Below are 23,746 nucleotides of genomic sequence, written 5' to 3'. Positions count from 1 at the left end.
TGGCATATGATTAAGAGTTCTGGGTTTGAATCCTGGCTGTGTCACTTTCTACTTATACTTACATGACCTAGAGTAAATTACTTCATCACTCTGAGGCTTAATTTTCTCCTCATCGGGTCCATCTCCCTCACAGAGGTTGTCAAGAGGTTCAAATGAGATAACAGGTACAAGTATGTTCGACCTGCACAGGTTCATTATTGTTACTTGTATTCTCCACTTCGTCTGCTAGAATAGTAAGCTCAGTGGTGGCAGGGGAGAGAGGAGAGGGCAGAGGAGAGAAGGAGTTGGTTACAGGTATAAATTGAATTCTAAAGATACAGAATCACTGATCTGCAAAGAGCCAAGGAGGAGGTTGTTTAGGTCAAAACCAGCCTTGAAGCAGAGCTGATCACTAAGCTCGTGAGGTGGTAGCTGCCTGCTGGGCAGCAGCACTTGGGAGTAAGGGGGGCAGGGGCAAGAAGGGGATTCAAAGTCCTACATAGCTCCCTGGCTCCTTTCCATGGTAGCCATTTCCCTGAGGGCCTTAGCAGGGCTGAAAATATACTTTGCCTCTAACACAGCTCGATATATTTTAGGCTGAGGGGAGGCTGGGGGAAGGGAGAGCTCAGCTGAGAGCTATCTATTGGTAATGAAAAGCTTCCAGAATGCACCCAGCTCCTACTGAGGTAGATGTGGAGGGAATCTGCCAGGCGGAAGACACACACACATACCCTACCTCACCCCTTCCCCCAACCATCAGCTGCCCTCCTCTGTGAACCTCCAGCTGCCCCTTTGCTTAGGCCTTAGCCAAGGCCTCTCAGGGGACTTATTACCAGGATCAAGTCCATCCTGTTCTTAGGGCCCTGCATTGGTTTCACTTGAGTTTAATTATAGAGGCTCTAGAAGGGAGGGGAAGGTGAAGCAAAGAAGTGTAGACCTGCTCAATGCAGCAGTCACTGCTCCTGTGGACCTATGTCTGCACAATTCGATGTAACTGACATTGCCAAGAGGGGAGCAGCGGAAAGAATGCAATTGTGGAGTCAGGGGAACCTGGGATCAAGTCTTATAACATACTGTCTCTCAGATGATCGAGTCATATAACTTCACTGCTCCTTGGTGTCCTCTAGCTTTTTAAGAAACAAAAATGAAAAAGCAATAATAAATGCTCACATTTGTAATAATTATAGGTAACACCGAGTGCTTCATATATGCCAGGCCCTGTTCTAGGCCTTTTTTGCACCATATCTCAGCCCATCCTCCCAATAGTAGATAAGGTAGGCTTTCTATTGTTCCTACTTTACAGACGAGGAAACTGAGGCACACAGAGGTGAAGCAAGTCACTCAGGGTCACACAGGTAGTGAGTCTAATGCATAACAAATGGAAAGCGTCTGGCATGCAGTGGGAATCACTCAGTGGTCGTTCTCCCAGGGGAGTGTGCCTAAATTAATAGAGCAGCTCTTACCTCCCTTCCTTCTCCCCCATATGCCATAATAATACATTCGTCACCTCAAAATTATCCTGGGAGGTAGGCAATAGCAGTCCCATCATACAGATGAATATATCAGCCAGGAAAACTAAATCCACTCGAGTATTTCAAGCAGAGGAAAACTCTTCAGGGGCCTCATTACACAGGTAATGGAAAAGCAGAAGTGGCAACCCAGAGTAGTACAGCAGGAGATTGCTACCATTTCCAGGCCTGCTGGCTGGGGCAGCAGCCGTGGAGAGAGTTGCCGGCCAACCAGCAGCCGGGATCTGAAGGAAAAGGCTACTCAGAGTCAAAGCCGTGGAGCAGAACAGTGAGACTGCAATAGCCAGACTGTGTCCCTTCTCCTTCCTCCAGGTTTCCACTAATGCCATGCACTGACCAGGCCTATTTGGAAGCTAGATGGCATGAGAGCTTGGGAATGTAGTTTCCTAAAATACAGGGCAGAGCAGAGGAGGAGGGAGAACAAACAGGCAAAAGCAACCACAGGGAGGAAAATATGTGACTTATCCAAGGCCATGGAGCTAAGAAGGGGTAGAGCCAGGACTTGAATTCGGGCCTCCTTCCTTTTACATTCCTCCAGTATACATTCCAACCCCATGGCTTTTCAACAAAAAGATTCTGTCAATTCTGTCTTCCACTTACTGTACCATTTTCTAGAGCTTTCTCAAGATTTTCAAGCCTCAAACTCTACCCTAACCCTAATCTCTTTATTTGACCTGATTCCTGTGTCTTTATACAACATCAAGACCATGTGACCCAAATTCCTTTGACATCCACCCTGTTACTATTTAGTGCACCCACTCTTAGTGTCTTCTTGCAATGTGTGTAAGAATGTCCCACCATCCCGTATCAGCCAAGATTCAATCAGGAAAGCTGAAACTCTATGAATATCCTAAAATATGAATTTGTTGTAGAATTAACACATCTTATAACTGTAGTAGAAACTGGATAAGTAAGCACCCAAACAGGGAGATGGAAAATCAAAAGTCACTAAGCCACCCTCTTGAAATACCAGATTGAGTGGGCATGTGGGCATTCATGAAGGAATATGCATAGCCAGGCACATGCATCTGCTGGAGTGGGTATGCAAAAGAAAGTTGATAGAAAATTCTTTGGAGGGCTGTTTCTGCTGCATCAGATTATGGTTCTGGGGTTAACATTAGTTAATGTTAAGGCATTATGTTAACATTAGGGCAGGCAGGAAGGAAGAAGAGCTAAGCACAGAGTTGAGTGCAAGAAAGATAAGCTCAACTTTTCTGGTATCTTACTTTTACTACAAAAGACCAAAAACAAGCTGAAGTCAGTCAGCACCTCTGCATGTACTTCGCACCATGTTTAACCACGGTGACCTTCAAAGACTAATGGCTCTGCCCTTCTTTCAAATCATATGCAAATTTCTCTTTTGGTCAATCCTAACCCTCAACTATAAAGTGAAACATTGTTCCATTTCAGTTGGTTGACATAGTATAAAGCCACCCCACTCCCCTGCCGCAAACTGATTCTACACTCTAGACACCATTCCTTCCTGCCACCTTAGGCAACTCACACTATTATCCACTCTCTTTTCTGTCCCTTCAACCATTTGCTGTCCATTGGTTCTGTTCTATCTGTCCAGGAACACGTTACCGTCCCTCCCATACTATAAAAGGAAGACTGCCCTCCACAACTGCTACCCTCTAAAGAAAGCTACCATCTCCTTTCTCCTCTCAGCGTCTCAACCAAAATTTGGGGGAAACATGAGCTATATGCTTGATGATTCCCAAACCTCAGCACTTGCTTGCTTCTCAACCCTGTCGTTGGACTTCCTGTCCACCTCTCCACTGAAAGCACTGGCTCTTGGCTAATGCACTGGTCTCTTCCTCAGGGCTCACCATCTCTATAGCATTTGACTTTGTTAGTGTTCCCTTCCATCTTAGATCTTACTCCTTCTTTGGTTTCTATGACTCTGTTCTCTCCTGGCTTTCCTCCTCCTCTCAGGGTATACAATCTCATTATCTTCCATCATCCTCTCTTCCTTTGCCTATCCCCCAAATGTTGGGATTGATCAATGTTCCAGCTGTGGCTATCTCATCATCTCACTATACACAGTCTCACTCTGAGTTCACTTAGGCTCTGCACTCCAAATGATAGCTACCTTACGTGGTATTTACTTCCAAACCTTTTTTTTTTTTTTTTTTTTTTTAAAGACAGGTTTTCACCATGTTGTCCAGGCTGGTCTCAAAACTCTGAGGCTTGAGTGATCCACTCACCTTGGCCTCCCAACCAAATTTCTAGTTCTAGTCTAGACTGGTTTCCTGAGCTCCAGTTACTTCCAGCTACCAGCTGCAGATAATACAAGTTCATACCCAAAGAGTACTATTATTGATTGAGCAGAGATGGAATGAATACAAATCAGATAACAGCAGTTAGTTGATGATTTTCAAGCTCTTATTTAAGTTCTAGGCATTAGGCTAAGAGTTTTGTATGCACTATTCCTTTTAATCCTCACAAACTCTAAGAAATAGATACATTTATAACACCATTTTACATATTAAAAAACTGAGGCTCAGAGAGATAATTAACAAAGCTCAGGTCTGGCCATGATGAAATAAATGGTGCTGGACTTGCAGGTGCCATAGACTAGGAGAAAATATTATATTCATCATGAAGGACTTATATTGAAAATATGCGAAGATACATATCACACTTATACGTGAAATCTAAAAAAGTAAAACTCATAGAAGCAAAGAAAGCACATAAAAATAAAACAAAACCTGTACATGAGTGCTCATGGCAGCCTCATTCTCAGCAGCCAAAAAGTGGAAACAATCCAAATGCCCATCGCCCGGTGAATGGTTAAATAAATTGCAGCACATCCATACAGTGGGAAAGAATGGTCTTTTAATTAAATGGTGCTGGAACAACTGGATAACCATTGTAATGCAATAAGAAGGAAGGAATTGCTGATACTTGTAACAACATTGATGAGTCACAGAAACATTATGTTAAGTGAAAGCAACCAGATACAAAATGATTCTAATTATATGAACTTCTAGAAAAGGCAAAGCTATAGCAACTAAAATTGGATCAATGATTGCCCGGGCTGGCTATGGTAGGAAATTGACTGCAAGACAGTATGGATGTTATTATACTTTGGGGGCCAATGAAAGTGTTCTGTTTCTTGATTGTGGTGGGGGTCATATTACAGTACATATTTGTCAAAACTCATTGAGTTGTATATAAAATTGGTGAATTTTATTGCACATAAATTACATGTTATAAAGCTAATTTTTTAAAAAAAGCAATGTGGGAAGTCCAAAGAAAAGATATATACAAGGTATAGAGGAAGCAAAAAAAAAAAAAAAAAGGCAAATCTTAGTCGGAATGGAGGACTCATAGAAAGCCTCTGATAGTCTAGCTGAATCAGAATAAGTGGACACAAGCTTGTTAAAAAGCAGCTTCTTGTGGCTGGTTCTTCTAACGTGAGAGGCCCTGTTTGCCTCTGTTAGCAATGGATCTTATGATTGGATTGCATTTAGAAAAATGGGGAAGGTTTTGTGAGCACAATTCCTAAGACTAAAATGGAGAATGGGGTTCAGTGCCCTTACCAATGCAAAAGGGTGTGTAGAACTAAAGACCAAGAATAATGTTTGAGGAACTTTGAGAAATTGTAGAACTCCGGTTTCTTCTGTCCCTCTCTCTGCCACAGGGATAAGTTATAGTACTTTGTGCAAGTCACTCCCTTTCTCTGGGTGCAGATTGCTCATCTGTAAAATGGGAGAAGAATGAGCAGACTTGATGATCTCTAAGTTTTCTTCCTTCTTTAACTTTCCATGATACCGGATGTGAACTCTTCTGCTAGTTTGGCTGTATCCAAGAGGCCAGTGTTCTGAATTCCTGCCTGTGTGACTTACTTCCTTTTCCTTTCATCCTCATAACCTCAGAGGGCTACATGCAGGGAGGAAAAAGGCAGAAAAGGGAAGACAGAGCTGGCAAGCAAGGGCAAAGATCTAGAGTCTAGCCTAGAGCTCTTTTTTGGGAAGTTAGAGGCAGAAAGAAGACGGCCGGGCAGTACAGGTCTAGAAGCAGGTAGTCTGTTCATTTGACAAACACAGATGAAGTACCTGTGTTGCCACACACACTTATTAAGCATCTCCTTTGAGCTTGCTGCTGGGATTCAGCATTGAAAAAAGACTGTGATCCATGCTGTGGGGGTCTAAGTGGGGGAGGTGCTGATCAAACTTGTTATTCAAAAAGAAAACCAGCTGCCTTGCCTAGAATGGATGATAGTTGTTAGTCTCCCTGGTTTACACACAAGAAAATTGGGGTTTAGAAAGATGAAGAGTAGTGCTCCAGCTAGAGAAACCCTGATTGTTAGCCAGCCCCACAACCTATGCTGGCTACAATCTATGTCCTGTCTGATACAGTGTCTCTTTCTATTCATGATATTCGTGAAGTATTGGGTGGGAGGAGGGCAGGGGAGGGAGGGGAGCGGGGGATGGAAATGAGGTGCCCCTAGGTTAGGATGTGCTGGGCTCACACTTCAAGTGCGCTGCACTGTGATACACTCTGTTTGAGGCTGGTCAAGAGGCCAGCCATTCCCAGGGGCTCCGGTCAGAGGAAACTGCCGGCTGCACTGCCCAACAAAGATGTCTAGTTGCATCTTGTTCCTATCGATTATCCACCAAAGTGTCTCTCATTGTTAGGCATTCCCCAGGGGCAAGCGGGAGAAAAGGAGTCCTTTCTCCTTTTTTTCATTTAATGACATCCAATCCTGCCCAGTGATCTCTGCCCTCTTCCCAGAGGCAGGAGACAGGAGGGAGGAGGGAAAGGAGAGAAAGAAAGCATAGAGGGTGGGGGCGCAGTGTATAGACACAAAGACAAGAGATGGAGAGAGACAAAGGGAGAGACATAGAGGTATTCAGTGAGAGAGACACAGAGAGAAACCAGCATGCAGAGACAAAGCAAAAAGCAGAGAGAGACTCATAGAGACAGAGAGAAAGAGGGAAGCAGAGAGAGACAAAAAGGAGTCAGAGACAGGGAGAGAGGGAGCACAGAATGACAGAAGGACAGAAATAGGCAGAAACAAAGCAGCAAAGCACAGGGACATAAAGAAACAGAGAGGGCAAGAGAAACGCAGCTAAAGGGAGAGAGGGAGGGAGAGCGCAGGGTGGGAGGAAAGCGGTAACACTCCCACAACCCCCTTCTCCGTCAAGATCCAAGTGCTGAGAAGATTCACAGAAGAACCTGTGTCCAGACCATACCTGGCCCAGGCACAACATTCCTGACCCCAAAGCAGATGGCGATTGGTTGTTCTGACATTTCATGCAGAAACGTTAATTTCCCCACAAGTGGGAGTGAGAGCTCCTGAGAAACATGCAGCCTGCACTTCAGTCCAGGCCCTGGGACCAGAATAGGCTTTGGACCCAGGAGACAGAAACGTCTGTGAAGGTCACATACTCCAGGGCTCAGACCTTACCTCTCTCACCAATCCTCAGATTGCCCTGAGAGGGTTCCATCTCTCCTTGCACCCTCTGAAATCAGGTTGAAGGCCAAACCTCCACATCTGGTGTACCCTTGAGCTCCACATACCCATCCAAAGCAGGGATCGTCTCACAGGAGCCACTGGTGCCTTCAACATAGACACAGCTTGACTCATAGCTTTCCTGCCTCCTTCCCCAACCTGCTCCTTCTGCTGGGTGTCTGAGTTTCCAGCCCTTCATCCCAGCCAGAAAGCTGATCACCTACCCCTTCACTGCTCCCCACTGCCCTGCATCAAAGTATTCACCATGTCTTGTGGATCTGATCCCCTTAACATTTCTTAGTTTCTCTGGGCCTCATCTTTGAATCTGTAGCATAGGGATAATAGTACCTACCCCACTGCATTGTTAAGGTAATTAAATGAGTTACTATTTGCAAAGCACTTGGAATGGTGAGTTCCAAGCCTATAGTAGACCCTCAACCAGTAGTTAGTAGTCATAGAAGCCATTCCCTCTCTTCATCCCACACCCTTGGCTTTCCTTCAGGTCACTGTCATCTCTCGCCCAAAACACTTTCTAATGGAGCCCCTGCACTGGGCACATGGATTCCAATCTATCTTCACAGCTGCCAGAATGATCTCTCAACAGGCCAACTCTGTTCCCTGCTTCCCCACATAAAAGCATTCAGTGAGTCTGAAGAGACTCAAGTTCCTCTGCTGACATAAAGAGTCCTCCATGATCCAGGCTTGTCTACATCTCTACTCTTCATTCCTGCCACTCCTCATTGCTCCTCAAGACACATCTGTGTGCATCAGGCTGTTTTCAACCTCCCTGCTATTATTCCCCAAGCCCTGCCTCATCCCACCAACCTACCTTGCTACATTTCTAAAGAATCCCCATGTGCCATGGCTTCTAATCTCCCAAGATAGGCACTGTCCTCTCCACATTAGAGACGGAAGGGAGGCTCCATGCCTGTCCAAGCCACACAGTTGTAAGAGGCCAAGCCTGGACTTAATCCCAGGGCCCTCTGCTTTCGTATCTGTACCCAATGTGGCACATCCCCAGCAGATTATAGAGCGTAACTTACACTTGGAGAGCAGTTACCACATTCTAGGCACATGCTAAGCAGCATAGCATTGCCTTGTTTAATCCTTCCAACCACTCTGTGTGGTAGCTGCAATTTTGCAGGAATAATTACTCTGCCCAGGTTGCAGATGAGGAAACAACAGCACAGAGAAGTTGAGTAACTTGCCCAAGTTCCCAAGCTAGTAAGTGGGGCGCTGGGATAGGAAGCAGAGGCAGACTGGCTCCACAGTGCAGTTCTTTACTTGCCGTACAGGGTGAATGGAGAATAGATTTCCAGTCCTATCTCTGCCACTGCTATATCACTTTGCTGAGTTACTTAATGTCTCAGAGCCTCAAGTTACTCATCTGTGAAATAGGGATAAGGTCACACTGCCCTAACTCCAAGACCAGACAGAGGACCAAATTTTAAAAAATAAAAAAGGCAGAGAACTGCTTAGTAAAATCTAAAGGAGAAAGGAAGACCACAACGCATTGGGCTTGTACAAGTAAGTGCCAGAAATTGGAATTGTGCTTTCCTATATTATCTCACTTCAGCCTCATTACAACCATGCAATGTCAGCGTTTCACAGTCCCATTTTACAGATAAGTCAAGCCAGCATGGGAGACATGCATGCATATGAATAATTCCGAGTACTTAATTTACATCTGTAGAGTGCTTTGAAGTGTACAAAATAATGTGTTGTTTGTTTTTGATCCTCTGTGACCTTTCCCTGATGATCTCATGAAGCAAGCAGAACACAGATTAGGCTTGCTTTGCAGATGAGCACTTTCCTAACTCAGGTCCATTGAGATGTGATGACTTGCTTAAGGTTAAGACCAGTGACAGAAGTAGGGCTAGGATCCAAACCTCCCACCTCTTAGGCCAAATTGGTTATCAGAGAGTCAGATTGGGCTGAAGTCTATGTGCTTGTAGTGCCAAAGATAGGGAAAGGGCAATTTTTAGAGAGGGAAACCAAGTCGTGTTTACAATTCAAATAATTTGCTCAGGTTCATACAGCTGGTAAATGATGAATCTGAGAACCAAACTCCTGAAGTCAGACTCCAAAGTCCAAGCTCTAATCACTCATCTACCATCCAGGTCCACTCCGAAGCAAGGCGGTCAAGAACAAATGTCTCTCCTTGCATACATTCCATAACTTGCATTAATAATAGCAACTGCCAGATACTGAGCAACAACGAATACATGCCCAACACTTTAATCCTATAATAACCCCTTTCTTATCCCTATTTTACAGATGGGGAAATGGAGGCTCAAAGTGGTGAAGCAATATGCCAAGGTAATCTGTGGAGCTGGCACTTAAACTCAGGTCTAGAAAATGCCAACCCAAGATTTGTCTTTGAGTGAGACACTATGATATAGAATTAGGTCTGGGGTTATGCAAATGAACCAGACATTGGATTATTTTGTAGTCTTTGGTTGTAACAAAAACCAACTCAAGCTAGCATAAGCAAAAATAAATAATAAATAAACAAATCAATAAATGGAGTTTATCATAAGAATATAGTATATTTTGTGAATCTTAAAGGTGAGAGTGCAGCCAGCCCTTTAAAAGGCTAAACAAAGGAAATAGAGATCTGTCAGCATCCCAGACAGGGCTTTCTCTGGTCCCTAGCCTCTGCCATTCTCTGCATCTCGCTTCTCTCAACAGAAACCAGCTTTCCATACTTCCCAGTCATTCTATATGGCAAGCAGAAGATGGCCATAGAAATACTCCTGAGTTTACATCTCCTTTGTCAAGAGTTCAGTCTAGATGAAGCCAGAATCTCTGGGGCCACTTCTCAGTTCCAGAAGATCATCTGAATGGCTCCGCTCAGATCAGGCACCCATCCCTGGTCCAAGCAACAGTGGCCATTAAGATGGGGATGCATGATTCAAGGGTGGCTGTGGAGGGGAGCAGCCATCTAAGGGAGAGGAATAATCAGGTCTTGGGCAGGACAGACACCCCAAGAGTATTTACTATTGATGTGATCCTGGCCCCTAAAGAACCGAAGTTTAGAGAAACAGACAGGCAGATACAATGGAATCATAATCGAGTCTTGCTAGGGTCCTAGAAGTAATGTATTTACAGTACTGAGACAGCTCAGAGGGGAAACTGTCAATTTTGCCAGGAAAATCAAGGAAGAGAACTCTTAACCGTTACACAAAAAAAATGATCAGAACCTCAGAAGCAATGAAGTTTTAAATGATAGTGTGGGCATAACAAAGGCTATAAAGCAAATTTTATTATAATTATAATTATAGATTATGAAATATATAAGTCTAATTCTCTGAAATTCACAATTGATAATTATTATTTGGGTGTTTGGGGGATAATTATGCATTTTGATATTAAAAATTAATATGGAAAATTTTAAATGAAGATGGACAAGGTGGGTCTTTTAATATTTAACCATGACAAAATAAAGGAACAAAGACTGGGGGAGGCACTGTGGTCTAATAGAAAGAGCATTGTCATCAGAAAGAGCTGCATTTGAAACCCAGCTCTAAAATTCACTAGTGGTGTGATGCTGGGGAAGTTATATGCCCTCTCTGATGCTAATTCCACATCACAAACTGGGGCCAATAATTCCGGACTCTCAGAGCCCTTGAGAATAGTGACTGGCATAACTTACGTGAATCAATTCATGCCACTTCTCTGCGCAGAAGCCACCAAGGAAAGATCAAAGTCCTTCTCGTGTCGTGCAAGGCCCAAGTGTGATCTTCCCATTGCCTCCACCCTGTGCCATTACATAACTGATCTCGTCTTCCACTCCCACTCTGTTCAGTCCCTCGGTGAGTCCCTTCAGTCATACTGGCTTCCTTGCTGTCTCTCAAATGTTGCAGGCAAGCTCCCATAAGCGGGGTGGGAGGGGAAGATACCAGCTCTTCCTTCTGCCTAGAAGCTCTTCCCCTTCACATCTTTAAGACCCAACCATCAGCTTCCTCAATTCTTTGCTCACAAAACTGTAATCTCTCTCCCCAGAACATCCTATCTCTGTCTCCTGCTTTTTCTCTATTTGCATATCACCTTTACGTGACTATATACTTATTTATTTCATTTATTGTCTGTCTTTGCCCACCAGAATGTAGTCTTTGAGAAGGTGTGGACTTTTATTTCTGTTGAGTTCACTACTGTATCTCAGCAACTAAAACAATCCTGGTACATAGAAGGCAACTTGATGAAGATTGATTGAATGAATCAACAACTAGAACATAAAACTCAGCATATAATGAGTATTGAGCATCACCTTCTTCCTTCCACAGCTTCTGAAACAATTACTTTTCCTAAGGTCTAAGTTAGATGTTAGTTGTAACCGATGTCTTTTTAAAATACATAACATATTCCATATCCAGGCTACCCCCATGTCAGAATTTTTTTCTGTCTTTATTTCTATCCTTGCCTTTTTACATGTTGCGTGGACATATAAGGTGCTCCATATTTGCTGAATTCCCTTATTTATCCAAGTCCTAGAAAAAGAAATAAAATAAATGTTCTGCTCACAGCTGCCAACACTTGTAATGAGCAATTCTTGATGGAGTCTTGAGTATACTAAGAAATCCGTGCACTGAGAAAGAGTGGAGATGAGTATACTCTGGCATCAGGCATGAGAGGAGCCCTGCATTCATATGCCCCTGGAGTGGACATCTGTTGTTTTGTTCATACAACTCCCTTAAAAGAGCTCAAACTCCACTCTAGCCGTATCATTCCAGCAGAGCTGCCAGCCACAGGATCAGCCATGTTTCCTGCCCTCCACTGTGCGACCTAGGCCAAGGTCTCTTTCCTTGGGCCCAGGGATTAGTCCTAAGGTGGCCTAACCAACAACTTCTCCCCTCTCACAACATCCCCCCCCCCACAAAAAAAAAAATGCTTAACTAGCAGGGTAATGTTCTTACTGTTTTTTAAGTAATGAAAATGGGAGGATTTGTTATTAGTGACCACAAATAGGCATCTTTCCTTTCACATGCAGGAAGCCTCTCTGCAATGGAACAGAAAGACAGAAACACACAGAGAGAAAAAGAGACAAGAAATGGAGGGAGGAGAGAAGAATGTCAATAAAAGCAAAATCTGTTGTATCTCAATACTTGGAATAGTTGCTGACATGTAATAGGCATTCAATAAATATTTGTTAAATGAATCATTGAAGGGGAAGAGGAGGAAAAGGAGGAGGAGCGGGGAGAGAGAGGGAGACAAGGTGATTTCATTTGTGTCGGATCCAGAACTTTTTCCGCACTTATTTATGGAGTTAGCATCATGTACTAGGCACTATGCTAAGAGCTGATATTATAATAATGAACAGACAGACTTCCTGCCACAGGGGAGCTTATATTCTAGTAAAGGAGGTAAACAATGAAATAATTATGGTTGCCATAAGTCAAATAACCCCACGAGGAATGGCTTTGAAGGCTGTGGGACTACACATCTTCTTGACCTCTCTTGGACAACCTACAAGCTATCTGGCTCACAATAACTCCCCAGCCCTGAACCATGCTTCCAGTTTTCAGGGTCTCCACTGGCAATTTCAATACCATATGACTCTGCTAAACCAGTTGATCTGCTTAACAAAAACAGGGAATTTTGACCTCAGAGACAGAGACTAGGATTCATTGCAGTTGAGTTGTGTTAAAGTAAAACTTTCAGAACTTTTAGAATTTCTGCTGGTGATGTCCAAAGACTATCCCTGGTCCTTGCCCATACTGAGGTTTGGTCACTTGATTCTTATGGATTCTGTATATATCCTCACGACCCCTAAGGAAATTCCCTTTTTTGCTTAAACTAACCAAAATTGGTACCTATTTTTTGCAGCCAAAAAAAAAAAATCACTAAAACAAAAACATTTCCTCAACTCTCTAGATAATTAAGACAATAAAAAAGAAAATAAAGTAAGTAATATTTATAGAGTGCTTTAGAATTTTCCTAAGACTTTTCCCTGCATCACTTCCTTTTAATGTCCCAGCATCATTAAGAACCATGAAGAAGGCACCATTATTTACTCCCATCTACAGATGAAAAATTTAACCCTCGGTAATGTCAACTGTTATTTCAGAGCTTTGATATCAGAAAGACTCCATTTCAAATCCACTTATTGTCACTAGCTGTGGAATTTGAGGAAGTAATTTAACCTCTCTGAGTCTCAATTTCCTCCTGTGTAAAATGCAAGGAAGGGCAGTTATCCCACTTTCATGGGGTTGTGAGGATGAATTAGATCTTGGATGTGAAGCTCCAAGGACCAACTTAGCCCTTGACAGATTCCCGAGTGCTCAGGGTCCCCTGCCACTACCTTCCTATCCCCTATATGTGTTTGCGAATGTGCATGCATGTGCACACATTCACACACACACGTGACTTGAACATGCATAAGTCACTATACAGGATTTTGAACCTTGATCTCCTGACTCCAGAATCTTCACTCTTTTTGCTACTCACAAGCTGCGAACAGAATAGTAGAAAGATTCAAACTTACGTTATGGAAAAATTTGGGTTTATTTGGTCTGGAGAAGATTCCAAGGAACATTTATAGGTTTATCCCAGAGAAGAGACAAAAGATTTACACAGTGAGTTCTCAGAGGTAGAACTAGGGCCAAGTTACTGGGTTTCTGTTTAGTATAAAGAACTTTTTCAGGGCCAACAATGCAGCCATCCAGAGGGGTGGTGAGACATGTCACTGGCACTGAGCAAGCCAACTCAGGGACCTACTCAGAAGGCACATCAAAAGAATGCTGGCATGAGACCTAAGTTCCTCCACGCCCTGTGAGTCTAAGAGTCTAAGACCCTCTTAGATACACTCTTAGATGTACTTGAGATTGTCTGACAAGACACGGTGCCTCAAGAATCAGCTTTCACAAGCAGATGAATCCTTGTCGAAAAGTCGTGGCCTTAGTGGAATATTACAGAGCAAAGTAGACAGGCTGCACCATTTGTCATCTTTGAGGTGAGTCCTGGGTTCTATAGGTCTCATCTCTCTAACCATCAGGACCAATCATGTGATCATCACATAGCTTTGCAGGGCAGCTGGGGACTAGCAGGACAGCAACCCTTGTCAGCTTTCAGGGCTTACCTGGATTCAGTTGGTCTCCTTCAGAGCTTTCCCAGGAAAGTGCTTGGCCCAGAGTGAACTGTTAGGAAAAGCCAACCCCCATTTGACCAAGAGCCATGGATTCATAGTGGGGAGCGGTGTGTTACAAAAGTTGTAAGCCCACTCTCAGGGACCCTAAGGATCTAGGTTCAAACGGTATCTATGATCAGAGAAAATCACTAACCCTTTTCACTGTTAAGTTCCTCATCGGTAACACATAGGATGGCTCGGAAGATGAAGAGAAGAAACACCGTTAGCACAGTGCCTAGGAAACAGTCATGTCCAGGGAGGAGGAGTCCATTCTCCCTGCTTCTTCCCTGACTCTGCTTATTTTTCCTTCTTCCTCCAGTTTCCAAGACCCTTAAGCCCACAGTAATCTTCCAATTGGGCTGGTGGTCCCAGTTGTTCCCTATTAGGCTTTCCAGCCATATTGAGCATCTTAATTCCCTGTGGTCAGTCTGTGAAGCATCATTCACATACGCCATCACATTTAATACTCCAGGATCATTTTCTGCTACTCCCTGCCACCTCCCCTTCTCCACTCCCAGAAAGACCCACCACCGTCAATTCCTCAGACACATCAAGCCCTTCAATCGCCTCGGGCCTTTGCACTTGCTGTTTCCTCTGCCTGGAATACTCTCCCTAACCCCATTCTTCTCATGGCTGGTTCCTCATCACGAGGGCTCCTTTAGATGTCACCCCTCAAAGAGGCCTTTCCTGACCACACTGTTGGAAGCAGATTCCTCCCAGTTATTCTTTGTCACATCATCTTATTTTGCTTCTTTCAGAGCACCAATGATCATAACCTATAAATCTATTCTGCATTTGTTTAATTTTTTTTTTTTTTTTTTTTTTTTTTTTTTGGTTTTGTGTCACCCAAGCTATAGTTCAGTGATGTGATCTCGGCTCACTGCAGCCTCAGCCTCCTAAGCTCAAGTGATCCTCCCATCTCAGCCTCCCATGTAGCTGGGACTACAGGCATGCACCATCACACCCAGCTAATTTTTAGATTTGAGATGGGGTTTTGCCACATTGCTCAGGCTGGTCTTGAATTCCTGGGCTCAAGCAATCTGCCTGCCTCAGACTCCCAATGTGCTAGGATGTTTAATTGTTTATTTTAAGGCCATCTTTTTGGAGTATAAACTCCAAGAGGAAAGTATCCTCATGTCTCCTGCTCATTGTTGAATCCCAGAAACCAGCACACCAGCATGACGAATGAATGAGTGCGTGAGTGGACAAATGAACATGATCATCGCATTTTATGAATGAGGAAACAGAGACTTGGAGGAGACTTGCCTCATTTCTCACAGGAACTGTGGACCTCTCTGCAAACACTCCCCATGTCTCTTTGCTTTGCTCTAGGAGATTGCGGACTGACTGTGTCCCAGGGAAAGAATAGGCCATGTCTCAGGAGACATCCCTGAACCAGAGCCTCAGGAACACAGTGTTTTTGAGTGCTACCAAGTGTTAGGCACTGTGCTGCATGTTTGACATACACAATCTCACTTAATCCTTTGTGGTGACCTATTTGTCTCAGAAAATGAAACTGAGGCACAAAGAATTCTAGTGCCTTGTGCAAAATTGTGGCAGAACAGGCCAGCAAATCTGAGACCACCAGACCCCCAGGTGGGTGAACCACTGGATGATGCTGCCTCCCCATCTGAATGCCCACTCCCTTCTTGCTCCTCTCTCAGCTCCCACTCTGTGACCCTCAGGCCTGCAACAGACCGTAGGAGACACAGAATTGCCTTTGAGTTTAAATGGAGCTGAAAATCTTAAAATCTCTGAAAGCAAAAAGAGAACGACCTTTTTTGAGAGTCACCCACCTGTAATTGGCACAGTCCTGTCGCATCTCCCTCAATTTGTAACAGGGCAGAAATCCGGTTGAAGTCCCTGGAAGGCAGTCCCTGCTTAATGAGGACATGGTCCAGCCCTGGGCGTTTCCGGCCACTTTCAAAGCCACAGCCCAGAGCCAGTTTTAATGATCACGGGAGGAACTTCTGAGAGAGTTGCAAGAGGAGGATGGGATAATTGCACTAGAAATATATGCCACAGACAACAATGGCCCCTTGGCCCTGGGCTCTTCAGGAGACATAGCCTTCAAGGTCAGCTCCTCTGGTTCCTGTTCTGATTCCCTCTGACTCTGCTCCAAGATAATTAGAAAAGAACGATAATATCATCCCTCCCTGACCGCCACCATCTCACCAACCTCTGCCTCCTACCCTGATGAAGCTGCAGTAAAGAATGTTTAGTGGCTGAGTTTAATGAAAATACCATGGGTTTGGGAGTGGGAAGCTTGACTGAGCTCCCTACCTGCTGTGTGACCTTAAGCAAGTTACTTAACCTCTCTGGACCCTCTCAGCTGGAGGAAAAATATCAAATAGTACCTACCCGACAGGCCATCTAGAATGTTGGTGACAGTGGCTGACACAGGGTGGGCGTGCTAATGTTATCATTGCCAGTAGCAGAGAAATAGAGATGTGACGTTTTGAACTGTTATTAAATATTTCTGGTCTTCAAAAATCCATTCATGCCTGTATGACAAAATGATTACTATGTGTTTCAGCCTTCTCTCCTCTCCCCCCACCACCTTCTTCTTATCCCCTACCTGCTAGAGAGGATTTTGTCTTTGTCTTCTCCCGAGCCCCACCCTTCAGGGAGACTTCGGTCTTTGTCAGATTTCTGCGCTGCAGAGCTGGGAGAAGGAATGGTTAGTGCTCAGACACCGTGGCACCCCTGAGACCTTCAGTCTCCCTTCCACCCCTTTTCTGTCTCTAGTAGAGCTGCAAACTCCATGATGGTGGGGACTTGGTCTGTGTTGTTTATAGCCCTGTCCTGGCATCTACTACAGTCCCCGCATGTAGATATTTGTTAGCATGGATGGATATTTGCTGAATAATGAATCTTCAATACCAAGGGATGATATCAGGAATGATTTGCCCCCTTTCCCCAGGCAATGCTGAAAATATTTTCGGGTGTCACACCTGAAAGGGAGTGCTAACGGCCTCCGGTGGATAGAAACCAAGGATGCTGCTAAGTATCCCATAATGCACAAGGACAGCCACCTACAACAAAGAATTATCCAGCCCTATATGTCAATAGTGCTGAGGCTGAGAAACTGCTACACTCCATGTCTAGGCAGCTTTGTCCTGCAACCATCCTGGGTCAAGACACTGTCCTTTCTCTTTTTTTACCCTGTAATATCTTCCTATCAGACCTCTCTGCTCCCCCTCTTGTCCCCTGAAATCTACTCTCTCCATGGAGCAGCCAAAGTAAGGTTTTAAAAATCAAGTCACTTTCTTACTAAAAACCCTTTCAAAAACCTATGGCTTCCCATTGCCCTTCAAAGAGAAGCCTAACTCCTTACTGCATCTTACAAAGCCCTTGTGATCTGACTTGCACTGGCTTCTTGCTCTCGGTTCCTACCACTTGCCTCCTCACTCACTCAGCTCCAACTACATTGACTCTCTGTTTCTCCAACATGGTGGGTCTCAACGTGTACTCCCTGGACCAGCAGCCTCAGCATCACCTGAAATCAGTTAGACATGCATTTCTCCAGACCCATTCCAGACCCACTGAATAGAAACTCCAGAGGAAGACCCAGCACTCTGGTTAAAGAGGCCGTCGGAGCAAGATGGCCGAATAGGAACAGCTCCAGTCTCCATCTCCCAGCGCGAGTGACACAGAAGACCGGTGATTTCTGCATTTTCAACTGAGGTACTGGGGTCATCTCACTCGGGAGTGCCGGACAATCGGTGCTGGTCAGCTGCTGCAGCCTGACCAGCGAGAGCTGAAGCAGGGCGAGGCATCGCCTCACCTGGGAAGCGCAAGGGAGAAGGGAGTCCCTTTTCCTAGCCAGGGGAACTGAGACACACAATACCTGGAAAATCGGGTAACTCCCACGCCAATACTGCACTGTAAGCACACCGGCACACCAGGAGAATATATCCCACCCCTGGCCTGGAGGGTCCCATGCCCATGGAGCCTCCCTCCTTGCTAACACAGCAGTCTGCCGCAATCTAACCGCAAGGCAGCAGCGAGGCTGGGGGAGGGGCGCCCGCCATTGCTGAGGCTTAAGTAGGTAAACAAAGCTGCTGGGAAGCTTGAACTGGGTGGAGCTCACAGCAGCTCAAGGAAACCTGCCTGTCTCTGTAGACTCCGCCTCTGGGGACAGGCCACAGCTAAAGCAGCAGAGGCCTGTACAGACGCGAACGACTCTGTCTGACAGCTTTGAAGAGAGCAGTGGATCTCCCAACACGGAGGTTGAGATCTGAGAAGGGGCAGTCTGCCTGCTCAAGTGGGTCCCTGACCCCTGAGTAGCCTAACTGGGAGACATCTCCCACTAGGGGCAGTCTGACACCCCACACCTCACAGGGTGGAGTACACCCCTGAGAGGAAGCTTCCAAAGCAAGAATCAGACAGGTGCACTCGCTGTTCAGCAATATTCTATCTTCTACAACCTCTGCTGCTGATACCCAGGCAAACAGGGTCTGGAGTGGACCTCAAGCAATCTCCAACAGACCTATATCTGAGGGTCTTGACTGTCAGAAGGAAAACTATCAAACAGGAAGGACACCTATACCAAAACCCCATCAGTACGTCACCATCATCAAAGACCAGAGACAGATAAAACCACAAAGATGGGGAAAAAGCAGGGCAGAAAAGCTGGAAATTCAAAAAATAAGAGCGCATCTCCCCCTGCAAAGGAGCACAGCCCATCACCAGCAACGGATCAAAGCTGATCAGAGAATGACTTTGACGAGATGAGAGAAGAAGGCTTCAGTCCATCAAACCTCTCAGAGCTAAAGGAGGAATTACGTACCCAGCGCAAAGAAACTAAAAATCTTGAAAAAAGAGTGGAAGAATTGACAGCTAGACTAATTAATGCAGAGAAGGTCATAAACGAAATGACAGAGATGAAAACCATGACACGAGAAATACGTGACAAATGCACAAGCTTCAGTAACCGACTTGATCAACTGGAAGAAAGAGTATCAGCGATTGAGGATCAAATGAATGAAATGAAGCAAGAAGAGAAACCAAAAGAAAAAAGAAGAAAAAGAAATGAACAAAGCCTGCAAGAAGTATGGGATTATGTCAAAAGACCAAATCTACGTCTGATTGGGGTGCCTGAAAGTGAGGGGGAAAATGGAACCAAATTGGAAAATACTCTTCAGGATATCATCCAGGAGAACTTCCCCAACCTAGCAGGGCAGGCCAACATTCAAATTCAGGAACTACAGAGAACACCACAAAGATACTCCTCCAGAAGAGCAACTCCAAGACACATAATTGCCAGATTCACCAAAGTTGAAATGAAGGAAAAAATCTTAAGGGCAGCCAGAGAGAAAGGTCGGGTTACCCACAAAGGGAAGCCCATCAGACTGACAGCAGATCTCTCGGCAGAAACTCTACAAGCCAGAAGAGAGTGGGGGCCAATATTCAACGTTCTTAAAGAAAAGAATTTTAAACCCAGAATTTCATATCCAGCCAAACTAAGTTTCATAAGTGAAGGAGAAATAAAATTCTTTACAGATAAGCAAATGCTTAGAGATTTTGTCACCATCAGGCCTGCATTACAAGAGACCCTGAAGGAAGCCCTAAACATGGAAAGGAACAACCGGTACCAGCCATTGCAAAAACATGCCAAAATGTAAAGACCATCGAGGCTAGGAAGAAACTGCATCAACTAATGAGCAAAATAACCAGTTAATATCATAATGGCAGGATCAAGTTCACACATAACAATATTAACCTTAAATGTTAATGGACTAAATGCTCCAATTAAAAGACACAGACTGGCAAACTGGATAAAGAGTCAGACCCATCAGTCTGCTGTCTTCAGGAGACCCATCTCACATGCAGAGACATACATAGGCTCAAAATAAAGGGATGGAGGAAGATCTACCAAGCAAATGGAGAACAAAAAAAAGCAGGGGTTGCAATCCTAGTCTCTGATAAAACAGACTTTAAACCATCAAAGATCAAAAGAGACAAAGAAGGCCATTACATAATGGTAAAGGGATCAATTCAACAGGAGGAGCTAACTATCCTAAATATATATGCACCCAATACAGGAGCACCCAGATTCATAAAGCAAGTCCTTAGAGACTTACAAAGAGACTTAGACTCCCATACAATAATAATGGGAGACTTCAACACTCCACTGTCAACATTAGACAGATCAACGAGACAGAAAGTTAACAAGGATATCCAAGAATTGAACTCATCTCTGCACCAAGCGGACCTAATAGACATCTATAGAACTCTCCACCCCAAGTCAACAGAATATACATTCTTCTCAGCACCACATCACACTTATTCCAAAATTGACCACATAATTGGAAGTAAAGCACTCCTCAGCAAATGTAAAAGAACAGAAATTGTAACAAACTGTCTCTCAGACCACAGTGCAATCAAACTAGAACTCAGGATTAAGAAAATCAAAACCGCTCAACTACATGGAAACTGAACAATCTGCTCCTGAATGACTACTGGGTACATAATGAAATGAAAGCAGAAATAAAGATGTTCTTTGAAACCAATGAGAACAAAGATACAACATACCAGAATCTCTGGGACACATTTAAAGCAGTGTGTAGAGGGAAATTTATAGCACTAAATGCCCACAAGAGAAAGCAGGCAAGATCTAAAATTGACACTCTAACATCACAATTAAAAGAACTAGAGAGGCAAGAGCAAACACATTCAAAAGCTAGCAGAAGGCAAGAAATAACTAAGATCAGAGCAGAACTGAAGGAGATAGAGACACATAAAACCCTCCAAAAAATCAATGAATCCAGGAGTTGGTTTTTTGAAAAGATCAACAAAATTGACAGACCACTAGCAAGACTAATTAAGAAGAAAAGAGAGAGGAATCAAATAGACGCAATAAAAAATGATAAAGGGGATATCACCACCGACCCCACAGAAATACAAACTACCATCAGAGAGTACTATAAACACCTCTACGCAAATCAACTAGAAAATCTAGAAGAAATGGATAATTTCCTGGACACTTACACTCTCCCAAGACTAAACCAGGAAGAAGTTGAATCCCTGAATAGACCAATAGCAGGCTCTGAAATTGAGGCAACAATTAATAGCCTACCCACCAAAAAAAGCCCAGGACCAGACGGATTCACAGCTGAATTCTACCAGAGGTACAAGGAGGAGCTGGTACCATTCCTTCTGAAACTATTCCAATCAATAGAAAAAGAGGGAATCCTCCCTAACTCATTTTATGAGGCCAACATCATCCTGATACCAAAGCCTGGCAGAGACACAACAAAAAAAGAGAATTTTAGACCAATATCCCTGATGAACATGGATGCAAAAATCCTCAATAAAATACTGGCAAACTGGATTCAGCAGCACATCAAAAAGCTTATCCACCATGATCAAGTGGGCTTCATCCCTGGGATGCAAGGCTGGTTCAACATTCGCAAATCAATAAACGTAATCCAGCGTATAAACAGAACCAAAGACAAGAACCACATGATTATCTCAATAGATGCAGAAAAGGCTTTTGACAAAATTCAACAGCCCTTCATGCTAAAAACGCTCAATAAATTCGGTATTGATGGAACGTACCTCAAAATAATAAGAGCTATTTATGACAAACCCACAGCTAATATCATACTGAATGGGCAAAAACTGGAAAAATTCCCTTTGAAAACTGGCACAAGACAGGGATGCCCTCTCTCACCACTCCTATTCAACATAGTGTTGGAAGTTCTGGCTAGGGCAATCAGGCAAGAGAAAGAAATAAAGGGTATTCAGTTAGGAAAAGAAGAAGTCAAATTGTCCCTGTTTGCAGATGACATGATTGTATACTTAGAAAACCCCATCATCTCAGCCCAAAATCTCCTTAAGCTGATAAGCAACTTCAGTAAAGTCTCAGGATACAAAATCAATGTGCAAAAATCACAAGCATTCTTATACACCAATAACAGACAAGCAGAGAGCCAAATCAGGAATGAACTTCCATTCACAATTGCTTCAAAGAGAATAAAATACCTAGGAATCCAACTTACAAGGGATGTAAAGGACCTCTTCAAGGAGACTACAAACCACTGCTCAGTGAAATCAAAGAGGACACAAACAAATGGAAGAACATACCATGCTCATGGATAGGAATAATCAATATCGTGAAAATGGCCATACTGCCCAAGGTTATTTATAGATTCAATGCCATCCCCATCAAGCTACCAATGAGTTTCCTCACAGAATTGGAAAAAACTGCTTTAAAGTTCATATGGAACCAAAAAAGAGCCCGCATTGCCAAGACAATCCTAAGTCAAAAGGACAAAGCTGGAGGCGTCATGCTACCTGACTTCAAACTATACTACAAGGCTACAGTAACCAAAACAGCATGGTACTGGTACCAAAACAGAGATATAGACCAATGGAACAGAACAGAGTCCTCAGAAATAATACCACACATCTACAGCCATCTGATCTTTGACAAACCTGAGAGAAACAAGAAATGGGGAAAGGATTCCCTATTTAATAAATGGTGCTGGGAAAATTGGCTAGCCATAAGTAGAAAGCTGAAACTGGATCCTTTCCTTACTCCTTATACGAAGATTAATTCAAGATGGATTAGAGACTTAAATGTTAGACCTAATACCATAAAAACCCTAGAAGAAAATCTAGGTAGTACCATTCAGGACATAGGCATGGGCAAGGACTTCATGTCTAAAACACCAAAAGCAACGGCAGCAAAAGCCAAAATTGACAAATGGGATCTAATTAAACTAAAGAGCTTCTGCACAGCAAAAGAAACTACCATCAGAGTGAACAGGCAACCTACAGAATGGGAGAACATTTTTGCAATCTACTCATCTGACAAAGGGCTAATATCCAGAATCTACAAAGAACTCAAAAAAATATACAAGAAAAAAACAAACAACCCCATCAAAAAGTGGGGAAAGGATATGAACAGACATTTCTCAAAAGAAGACATTCATACAGCCAACAGACACATGAAAAAATGCTCATCATCACTCACCATCAGAGAAATGCAAATCAAAACCACAATGAGATACCATCTCACACCAGTTAGAATGGCAATCATTAAAAAATCAGGAAACAACAGGTGTTGGAGAGGATGTGGAGAAATAGGAACACTTTTACACTGTTGGTGGGATTGTAAACTAGTTCAACCATTATGGAAAACAGTATGGCAATTCCTCAAGGATCTAGAACTAGATGTACCATATGACCCAGCCATCCCACTACTGGGTATATACCCAAAGGATTATAAATTATGCTACTACAAAGACACATGCACACGTATGTTTATTGCGGCACTATTCACAATAGCAAAGACTTGGAATCAACCCAAATGTCCATCAGTGACAGACTGGATTAAGAAAATGTGGCACATATACACCATGGAATACTATGCAGCCATAAAAAAGGATGAGTTTGCGTCCTTTGTAGGGACATGGATGCAGCTGGAAACCATCATTCTTAGCAAACTATCACAAGAAGAGAAAACCAAACACCGCATGTTCTCACTCATAGGTGGGAACTGAACAATGAGCTCACTTGGACTCGGGAAGGGGAACATCACACACTGGGGCCTATCATGGGGAGGGGGGAGGGGGGAGGGATTGCATTGGGGAGTTATACCTGATATAAATGATGAATTGATGGGTGCTGACGAGTTGATGG

The sequence above is a fragment of the Piliocolobus tephrosceles genome, chromosome 1 (assembly GCF_002776525.5).
Source record: "Piliocolobus tephrosceles isolate RC106 chromosome 1, ASM277652v3, whole genome shotgun sequence".
NCBI lineage: Eukaryota > Metazoa > Chordata > Mammalia > Primates > Cercopithecidae > Piliocolobus > Piliocolobus tephrosceles.
This window is presented reverse-complemented; position numbering follows the sequence as displayed.